We start from the raw sequence: 11,270 nt of genomic DNA, 5'->3' as shown, positions 1-11,270 counted from the left end.
CACAAGAACATAAGAAGAGCCCAGCTAGATCAGATGAAAGGCCCATTTAGCTCATCATTCAGTTCTCACAGTGGCCAGCCTAATACCTATGGGAAGTTCATAAGTATGATGACTCCCAATTGGCTGCCGGGGTCCTGTCAAGAAGCATTAGGTCAGGATTTTGATTAGATTAAGCATGCTTCATTGATGTGTCCAGAGAGCTACAGTGTTCTGTAGTTGCTTAGAGTTGCATAAAGCTGGGAGTACAAATCCTTATGCAAATTTCATACTGGTGAATGATGCTTGATAAAGTCCAGGACCCCCTCTCTCCCCACAACTCTCCTAAAAAGATACAGCATCATCAAGAGTATCTGACATTAAATCAAGTGTTCCCAAACATTTCTACTAAATAAAACACCAACCTATAGTGCATAAAATAAAGAAGCTGCCTTATACTGAGTCACACCTTTGAGCCATCTAGCTTATTGTTGTCTGCAATTGCCAACAGTGGCCCTCCCAGATTTCAAATGGGACATTCCCAGTCCTAAGTGAAGATGCTAGGGATTGAACCTGAGACCTTCTGCACGCAAAACAGATGCTCTACTACTAAGCTATGGCCCTTCTCCTAAACCCAGCCCTTTAGCTACCTGAAGAATGGATGCTACCAAGGTCTCCTGAGGGCAGGTAGTAGTACAGATACAGAGGCAAGGCTGTTCATGAATGATGCATCTGAACAATGTGGGAAAGTCTGTGTTTGGTGTTATGGTCAAGATCAGGCATAGGCAAACTCGGCCCTCCAGATGTTTTGGGACTACAACTCCCATCACCCCTAGCTAATAGGAACAGTGGTCAAGGATGATGGGAATTGTAGTCCCAAATCATCTGGAGGGCTGAGTTTGCCTATGCCTGGTCAAGATCCAGAATAAGACACTCCACAATATATTAGTAAAGGGATGGGTAATCTGTGGCCCACCAGATGTCATTGGACTTCAATTCTCATCAGTCTGGAACGCTGAGCACGCCTTAGGCACCAAGCGACCCAGCAGGAGGAGGAGGCGGCAAGGAGCCCCAGCCAGCCACTGCCATGACCTCACTTGTAAAAGGAAACTTGCAGATGGGAACCCGATTAAGGAGGCTTCCACACAAGCGCAGAACAAGGGCAAAAGGTGACAAACACGGAATAACCTCAACCCAGTGGATCAGTAAGGACTGGTCTCTTGGAAGGGGATTGGGGGGGGGAGCCCGCTTGGATCACCTGCTTGGGTGGAGGGTGTCCGTAATTTTATTTATTTTTTAGTGTGGAAGGAAAGAGAGGGGAAATGCTCCAGCCGCCGCCTTTTCAAGTTTCCAGCTGCTGAGTGCCTCATTTGCTGGTATAGAGATATTTTGTTTCAAGACCATCGAAACAGAAACATGTCATAATCATAATCATAATATAGAGATAGGAATTAGAGGAGAGTTAAAGTTAAATTTTGTTACTATCAAATTAATCAACTAAAAAAAATACAGCTGGCTGGCTATTAAAAAAATTAAGAAATTATTTGAGGGCAAGTAATTTTTTAAAAAAATGGAGCTTATTGGGCTGCATTGCAGCCGTTAAAATGACTACTCTTCCCAAGTTCTTATTTTTAGTTCAAGGCTGGTGTTTATCAATTCTTCAATCCCAATTACAGAAATGGCTGGTGCTAGCTAAAATTTTATTTTAGATAGTAAGTGGAATAGAACAACCCTCCAAACTTTGTATCACCCAAGGGACAAAGGAGGAATAGAAGTGCCTTATGTTAAGCAATGGTGCCTTAAGTTATATTATGATGCCTTTCTGCTTAGACAAAAAATGCATATTATTAATAAGTCGCTAGAGATCCTGCGAGTTCAAATGGAATCTTATAAAAAAAGCAACTGTCAAATATTGACAAGCTCTAAAGGGAGCAATGGGAAACCCTTGTTTCAGTGGCTGCATGCCAATGGAACTCTGCCTTAAGTGAAAGCCAATTGGTCCAATTGTTGCTGGCCAAATTACACTTTGCTCCAAATGCCCAGACGACAACAAAAGCCTTTTTGGGAAACCACTTATAGGCTTTACAGGATATGAATTTTGTTAAATAAATAAATAAATAAATAAACCTACAACCATTTCATGTAACTGTTAAATAACTTGGGAGACAGAAGAGACTGCTGAAGATCCTCATAGCCCCAAAGCTGTAGTGCTACTTTCCCCGAGTTCTTCTTTAACCCATCGCTACATCCTGAACTTGTTTTTCCCAAAAGGACACCTCCATCAATTGTGGCAAAAGCCATAGACAGATCTGAGAGAGCCATGGTTCTGGCTTTTGCTCTGCTTCCATTTGCCTCTGACTCTGCCCAACACTGGCATGTGACCCTTGGAAGGTTTCCCAGAAGGAAATGCAGCCCTTGTGCTGAAAAGGGTCCCCTGCAACAATTTTACAGTGTCTCCCTGCTTGGTATCAATACGGATGAAGGGTGAGCTACACATCAACAAGCACACACATAAATCACTGCTGAAGTGCACCTCCAATTGTGCACAGATAATGATGATGTTTCCCCAGCCTGTTACTGTTGGTTACAGACTACCTGTGATGTCACAAAAACACATGACAGCTGAATGGATATAAAGGTGGGCCTTTTCCTCTTCTCCAACAGAAGACAGAGGGCAACAGCTGTGACATTCAGAATTGCCCAGCCTTCTTCCACCTGGAGAAGGAGAACTGGCAGATGGATGGAGGTGATCATCTGGCTGTGGGATGCCATGGAGCATTAATAAGGCAAGTTCACTTGCTGAGAGGGACGTAGCTTGAAGGCAGCTGATACCCATGGTCAGAAGCTGGCTGACATCTGGCGATGGGCTTAATGGAAGATGGCAAATGTTTTTATCTTCCTTAGTAAATGCTTTTTTTCTAACTGGGAAAAAATAACATATACCTTCAGTCTTTCAAACCTGCTGTGACCTAGATAGCAGTGCATCTTTCTTAAGAAAGAAAAAAGTCACTGAGCCATGGATTTCTGAATTGTGAAGAGCTCAATAAGCAAAATTCAACCCTCCCAAATGAAATTTGGAAGCCTGTGGATATCTGCAGATTGAAGTCAGGGAACAAATGTGAATGAATGAAGAGTGAATGATGAGTGAATGTGTTCGTTGGTGTTTATCATGGATGTTGGCTAGCATATGCATGCCTATGTGTATGGGAGGTTTTAATTGTGGACAAGGCAAATGGTGTCAGTAGCTACATGAATGTGATGTGTAAAAGGAAACTGGTGGATATTCATGAACAGCTGAAAGCTCTGGAAGTTGGCAAGCGGAAGTTAGTTGATGAAGTATCCAGGCTGAAGCCAGTGGAGGTGCCTGGTAGGTCTATCACCAGCTAAACATTACGATTTAGCGATACATCACAATGTCTGAAACATGGAACTATGTAGGGTGGCAGGCTGAAGAAAGGGCAAAGGAGCAGTCATGGAGATTAATAGGTACATGCTATGTGCACTGCTTTGTCCATGAGTTTTCTTGGCAGGGATACTGGAGTGGCTTGCCGGTTCCTCCTCCAGGTAGATCACGTTTGGTCAAAACTCTCCACTATGACCTGTCTATCTTGGGTGCCCTGCTCGGCATAGTTCATAGCTTCTCTGAGTTATTCAAGACCCTTCGCCACGGCAAGGCAGTGATCCATGAAGTGATGTATGGAAGTGAGAGCTGGACCATAAAGAAGGCTGATCGCTGAAGAATTGATGCTTTTGAATTATGGTGCTGGAGGAGACTCTTGAGAGTCCCATGGACTGCAAGAAGATCAAACCTATCCATTCTTAAGGAAATCAGCCCTGAGTGCTCACTGGAAGGACAGATCGTGAAGCTGAGGCTCCAATACTTTGGCCACCTCATGGGAAGACTCCCTGGGAAAGACCCTGATGTTGGGAAAGATGGAGGGCACAAGGAGAAAGGGACGACAGAGGACGAGATGGTTGGATAGTGTCCGCGAAGCTACCAGCATGAGTTTGACCAAACTGCGGGAGGCAGTGGAAGACAGAAGTGCCTGGCGTGCTCTGGTCCATGGGGTCACGAAGAGTCAGACACGACTAAACAACAACAACAACAATGTGCACTGCGGATTCTCCTCTCTGAGGCAGGCAAACCCTCGTGTTTGGAGGGTTAACTTTTCCCACTCCTCCCTAGACGGAGGGAGAAGGAAGAAGCAGCCTAGCTGCAATTCCTGCATCGGGTAGACAGAGACACTGTGGTTATGGGGAGGCGCCAAGGCTAGGAGTGGGACCATTCTGCTATCAGAGGGGAAAAGGAGCTGAAAGCAAAGGCAGCCACCAGAGGGCTCGCAATTATACCACCCCCTGGAGTTTTAAAGGTTGTGCTTCACAATACATCGCCAGCTCAATTATTTTGAGACTGTTCTTATGATGTGGTCTACAAACCAGTGTTGGATGATGCATCAACACATCACACAGCCTTAGTGCCTGGGTGATGCTGTTGAATGGTAACTATCCCCCCCTCATTGTCTCTGTCCCACCCCCACCCCCCAGGATGTCTGAAGTTTCTTCAGACCAACTGTGAAAGCAATGAAGAGAACTGTAGCACTTAAGCAAGCTCACTTATATTTCTAAACAAATGTCTTTCTAAATATATCTAGCTGTAGTGTTCATTCTATCTTTTTATTCCAAGACAGTTTATGTGAGAAGTACACATGAAAGATGGGCTGGGTGAGAAATAATAAACAGGAACACATTGATGATGGAGAGCAGGAAGTCAACTTAATGGGGAAATTGTATTAAATTTGATGTCATTTGGTACTGATTTCTTAAAAAATTGGAAAACTAATAAAAATTATTGGGCAAAAAAGAAAAATAATAAACCAGTAGTGAGTTGCCCCACAATGGTCAGGCCAGGGGAGGTTGTGCTGGTGCTTCTCCAGCTGTTGCCATTGGCTGCAGGCTGCCTGGGATGTCACAAAAGGACATGGTGGCTGAGGGGAAAGAGGAAGTTATTTGTGGCAGGCTGGAGGGAGTGAAGAGCCTAGGTGATTCAGGGGAAATCTGAAGGAGGGCCAGCTGGAGACAAGGAAGGAAGCCTGTGTTGGTTCCCTACTAGTTGAGTTGCCAACTTTTCTCTCCCTTTTTTACATAGCTGTCAAAAAAGTCACAACTGACTTTGTCAGAAAAGTCTGATGTTTCCCCCCCCCCCATAAACTTTTGAGGATCCACAGGGTTTGAAAAGCTCTCTGAGCTAGAATATTTCTTATAGGTCTAGTAAAGGTAAAGATACATTAGGATCAACAGATGTTATTGTGCCAATTTTCAGTTGGCATAATAACAGCAGTAGTTCTGGAACTCAGAACATACCCAGCTCTTTAAAAATCAACAGCACTTAAGAAATCCAAGAAGGATGATGAGTCATTTTCCATTGAAATAAGCTCAGGTAAGGACTTGCCTTTTCCAACTGCCGCACGTGAATTGTTGGGTCGGGCCAGGAAAGTTGTCCAGTACCTTGAGGAATCAGAGAATGAGTTATTCTGAACTGAAAGCACCTTGTTCAAAAATGGGGTGTCGGCCTTTTGATGGGTGCAAAGTTTTAACATTATGTTTGTCCCTGTAAGTATTTGACATTTTTAACTTCCTTAATAAAATTTTACCTTACTTAATATATGTTTTTTTCTAACTGGGGAAAAAGAACATATACCTTCAGTCTTTCAAACCTGCTGTGACCTAGATAGCAGTGAATCTTTTTTAAAAAAGAAAATAAGTCAGTGAGCCATGGACTTCTGAAGGAGAAATCTCTGTCTACATCAGAGTCTAATTTTGCAGTGCTGACAATAACGCTTGATGGGATAGGTAGAGAGATGTAGATGCAACATGCCTCATCAGACAGCCGTAACCTACATTTTAAAAATGTTTTAGAACATTTGGGTCACTCTGCAAGCGTATACGAATACTAGGTTACTACAGTTACAATATGCTTCCCTTTCTCTTACCCCTAGCAACATTTATGCCTAGCAACAAGGCTGCATGTGTTACTACTACTGATTCTGCACGCACTTCACTCCATCATGGCAACATCTGTGCCTAGCAACAAGGCTACACATTCTCTGTGAATGCTGGTGAATGGCAGGCTATTTTGGAGCCAATCTTGTTCTTTGGAGTGCTGTGCTTTAGAGGTGACCTCTATAGTTCAGCCCACATAGTTTCCTCACTTATTTATTATCAGCCTGTTCCATTTCCACTACTATGTCTGAAACAGATGCAAGGCATCTTGCTTGATATAGTCCTAGGGCATAGCCTGAAAGTACCTGATGCAGAAATCTTACTAAATCGAAGCTGGACTAGATCTGATCAGTATCTGGATGAGAATGAACATAAGAATATGATATACGTAAGAAGAGTCCTGTTGGATCAGACTAAAGGCTCATCTAGATCAGCAGCCTGTTCACACAGCATGCCAATGGGGAGCCTGCAAGAAGGACCTGAAAGCAACAGTGCTCCCTTCATTTGTGATTCCCAGCAACTGGTATTCTGCTTCCAAAGGTAGAAGAACAGAGTGATTGTGCTTTCAAAGCAGGTGCTCTGCCACTGAATGTAATCCTCTCCCCCTCTTCCCAAATTCTCAGAAGACCCTCTGATTTTACACTGCCTTTCCCACTTGCTGGATGCAAACAAATATAATGAGGCTTAGAATGCCCCATTTTTAGTGTATATTGAAATTTTTATGCCTCTGGTTCTATGGGGAATAAGAACATGTAATTAGAGATGTTATCATCATGTCTGTACAAAAGGCAGCAAAGATAAGGTTACATAAGGAACTGTAATGCTGTCATTCATTTCCAAATTTGTTTTAAATGCCTTTTGTTACAGATCCAGAGAATGATCTAGTTGAGCAAACTTGCTTCTCACACAGGTCCACACACAAACAGGGGTCAGCTGACTTGTTGCTACCTCCCGCTTGCTACATGTGCTGGCTGGGACTTATGGGAGTTGTAGTCCAAAACATTTGGAGGCACCAAGATGGTGGAGGGGACCTTCCCAACCGTACCTGGGGATGGCAGCAACAAAACCTAGGATGTTCTGCCTGCAAAGGAGGTGCTGTACCCCTGAACTATGATGCTTGCCCAATTATTTTACAGAAGGAGATGTAAAATCAAGCATATAAGAACATGAACCACTAAACAATACACTAAAAAAAGCTAAAACTCTGGTGCACAGCCCAATTTGATGAATATTCACTTGGAAATAAATCCAGAGAAGATTACTTCTGAGTTAACATACAAAGGTTTGCAGCCTTATTGTTCATAAATGCAACATTTGGGCAAGGTGTTTTTATTACAATTCAAATATCAAGTTATGAATGGCGATGGGTGAATCTGTCCGTTTTCTGTTTCTCTCCATTTCTCATTTTTCCAATCTTAAATTTAGTTCTCCACATCAAATTCTTTTTTTTAAAAAAAGGACTCTCATCAGTATTTTAGTGCAAATTTCTCATAATAGCCACACATTTGTATGCAATTTGGCTTAAGACACATGTTTTTACTAGGCAATTTTCCTAATGGATTATGCATGTCGTTTTCAATAATAAATGCATTTAATACACATTTTACCATAATAAATATGTGCACATTTGTGCACATTACTTGACCAGAGAACTGCACTGCATAATTCAAAGATGTGCCAGTTTCAAAGGATGGCCTTGTTTCAGTTTGTCTATTTTTCAAGAAAGTGTGAATTAGGTAGGTACACCTTTCAATGAGAAATGAATCAAGTGTTTACCCAATCCCTTGTTATGGATTCATGTTCAATCAAGTGCTTTAGCAAAAGAACAAAGAAAGCCTGCAACACTAAAGATGGGAGCTGGGTAGTGTGACTGAATTTCTGGGTGCTTAAAAATAACAGTTAACACTAGAGAGGTCTGCTTCAACTGTTCGTGGTGGTTTTTATTATTCTGCAGCAAGGTGTTTTACGTATGTGAATAATGCCATGTGTCCACTTATCCTCTCACCCAGAGGTTTGAAGGATGAGGAGGCACTTCTGTGACAAAATTAGACTTTTTATTTAATTACACTCAATGAGGGGTTTAAGCTTGATGGTTACAAATGAGAGGCACAATACTTAGTTTCAGGCAAACACACTTTACATTTTGAATTTAGCCTCAGGATAGACTATTTCCACCTATCATGGCTATCAGTGGCGTAGCGTGGGGGGTGCAGAGGGTGCCGGCCGCACCGGGCACAACATCTGGGGTTAGGGCAAATCCACAGGTTAGGGGCGCAAATCCATGGGTTAGGGGGCGCAAATCCACGGGTTAGGGGGCGCAAATTACTTGCCTTGCCCCGGGTGCTGACAACCCACGCTACACCACTGATGGCTATTAGTATTACTACACCAGCAACACTTTCCCAGTCCTTTCTAATATTTTTAATTTTCCCTAAGTGAATTAAAGTGGGTTGCCCTGGCTAGCTAACCCTAATTCCTGTCAGGAAAGGTCCCTTTCTCCTCATGTTCCCCATGCTTTTCCAAGCCCTAACTGATCCCCATCTGACAGTTTAACTGCAAAGTTCTGCTTTTTAAAATCACCTGTTCTCCCTGACTGGCTGGTGTCCTAACCAGTTCTGATTGGTCCCTAGGTCACCAGGAGGCTGATCCAGGGCCTGACAATCACGCAGAGATTCTGCTCTACCTCATGTTCTCCAGAAGCATGAGGCAAATCGCCCCCACCTTGCTGTCCTCTCTAAGCAGTGTCAACTCCAGTTTTAGACTCTAATTTGCAGTATACACTTAAAACAGTATCAAACCACTTTAAGCAGCCAAAGTTTCATCCAAAGATTCCTGGGAACTATAGTTCGTTAAGGGTTGTAACAAGACCCCCTATTCCTCCTCACAGACACTTTACAAACTAGAATTCCCAGGATTTAGTTAGGGTTCCTGCGTTGCAGGGGTTGGACTAAATGGCCTTTGGGGTTCCTTGTAATTCTGTGATTCTTGGACGAAAGCCATTATTGTTTAAAGTCAAATTTATTTTAAACATATGGGGCCTCATCTGCACTCTCCCTGTGGGTCTAGTCTGTACAATCATCCAGATGGGGAGTGCAGGGCAAGTGAAGGAACCTGTTCTATTTCCCCATTTTTGTCATTGCTTGCATTTTCAGTAAGGTGAACAGGCAGAAACAACAAGAAGGAGCAACTACAGGGTCAGGAGATTCTGGAGGTTGGCAGAGAGTCTCCTGCAGGTGTGTGTGGGCCTTGGCAGATGCCCAACAATACTACCACTAATGTATCCAAGGAAACCACACTCAAGTATTGCTAATCACCTCTTGAATCAAGTGTTTTTAAGCCAATGAAATCAATTGTAGGGCCACAATAGACATGATTACTTTGTTAGCTCTGGGGTGCTTGATTTTAGTAAGTAAATAAAGGGGGAAGGGGCTGAGCCAGATTGGCATGGAACATGGCACGGGGGGAGAGGGGGTCTCCATAGTCCACACAGTTACCCTTTTGCCTGCTCTTCAGACTATGAGATAATCATACATTTGGTTTTGGTTTTTAGACTCTGTGCTGCTTTAGGTGCCTTTGGGTGTGGTGAATGAACTTGAACATTCAAAATAAAGACATTTTCACCACAGGCTTCCCTAGCAATATACAGTAGCTGTTCTTTTATTAAATTTTACTCTTGTTTTGAATTATACCATCATAAATTTTAAGGAAAGAGGACTTCAGGGCAGAATATGTCTCCTGAGAAAGCCTGAGGCTTGGCATATCTGTTTTTAAACACAAATCAACTTCTCTCTCTGTTTATATGTAAGATAGCAACACCTATCTTGCTTACTTTAGTTAAGCAGATGCCAACCAGTGGGGACATTTGGAATTTTGAGAAAGTGTCATGGGCACCAGTCACAAAATGGCTTCTGTGAGAGTTTGTGGCATAACACAAAATGGCAGCTGTGTGGCTGTGGCATGGCACAGCACAGCACAAAATGGCTGCCACATCTTAAAGAGCAGAAAAGGAGAAAGAAACAGAAAATGGTGAAGTCATGACCCCCTTCAGTGAGGAAAAAGCCACCTACATCAGTCACCACCACACTTGCTCACAGAAAAAACCTCTTTACAGCACTCCTCTCTGCAGAAGGGAGGCAGGTGTCCAATCCAATCCAATCCAATGATGTATAGGTACATTTAAGAGGATGTATTCAGTGTGGAAGAGGCCACTGAACCCGAAGAGCAAACTGTCTATTATATATTGTGGATTTGTCAGGGTATATTATTTACTGAGAACTTGTTTGGGGTGCCATAGGAGTTACTGACAGGCACACTGGCACCCATAGACACCAAGTTGGCAACTCCTGCATTAGCTCCTAAGTTCATAACATGTTCCAGCTTTAGAAAACTAGAATTACGAAATCTCACAATAGTTTACTGGTTATGTCACTCTCCCCACTTTCTTTTACTGAAAATTACATCAGTGCACTTACAAAGTACAATCCTATGAATCCTTACCTAGAAGTAAGTTCCACTGAGTTCAATGAAGGTTTTGTCCCCAAGTCAATGTGCATAAAATTGCAGCCTTGGGCAAGTGTGTGCAATGTGCAACAGGATAGCAAGATAACAGAGAGCTTGGGGGTGCAACATAGGCTACTATTCAATTTCTGGGGTTAAAGTTTGTATTGGGTCACAATTCCAACAATGGAGGCTGAATTAATGCTCATGCATAGCAATAGGAGTTAAAGGGTCTCACTCATTTCAATATTCCCCTTAAGGACATTTGTGCTTCTAACACTCCAAATAACAAGCTGGCTGAAAAGGCTGGACACTCCCAGTAAATTACACAGGGCAGCACACACATTCTTTCCCTGGCCTGGAGCCCGGCCACTTGCTCGGACAAGCCAGGTCAGAGATGCTAATCAGTGTTTTGCTAGGAAACCTTCTGCTTCCCCAAAAGTAAAGTGGAACTAGCACACTCTTTAAATGGCTGGACAGGCCCAGAAGGGCTGTGACATCCTGTTTCTTTTCCTGTTCGTATCTGTCTATGATTGCATGTCTGTATCCAAAGCATAATTAAAGATTATGGAGACCCTATGCTGAACAATATTTAATCAATCAATCAATGATATGTTTTTCCTACATATATTTTTAAGAACCTATGAAATTTCTCCATAACTTGGAAATGAGGCCCTTGATTTCTCATTGTGTTGTTATAAGAATTTTAAGGTCTCAAATATAGAATAAATATTCATAAATGCACACATATCTAAATATATGAACCATGTGTCTTAAATAGTATGGGAGAGCAATCC

This window comes from Podarcis muralis, chromosome 5 (genome assembly GCF_964188315.1).
Source record: "Podarcis muralis chromosome 5, rPodMur119.hap1.1, whole genome shotgun sequence".
In the NCBI taxonomy this organism is placed as follows: domain Eukaryota; kingdom Metazoa; phylum Chordata; class Lepidosauria; order Squamata; family Lacertidae; genus Podarcis; species Podarcis muralis.
This window is presented reverse-complemented; position numbering follows the sequence as displayed.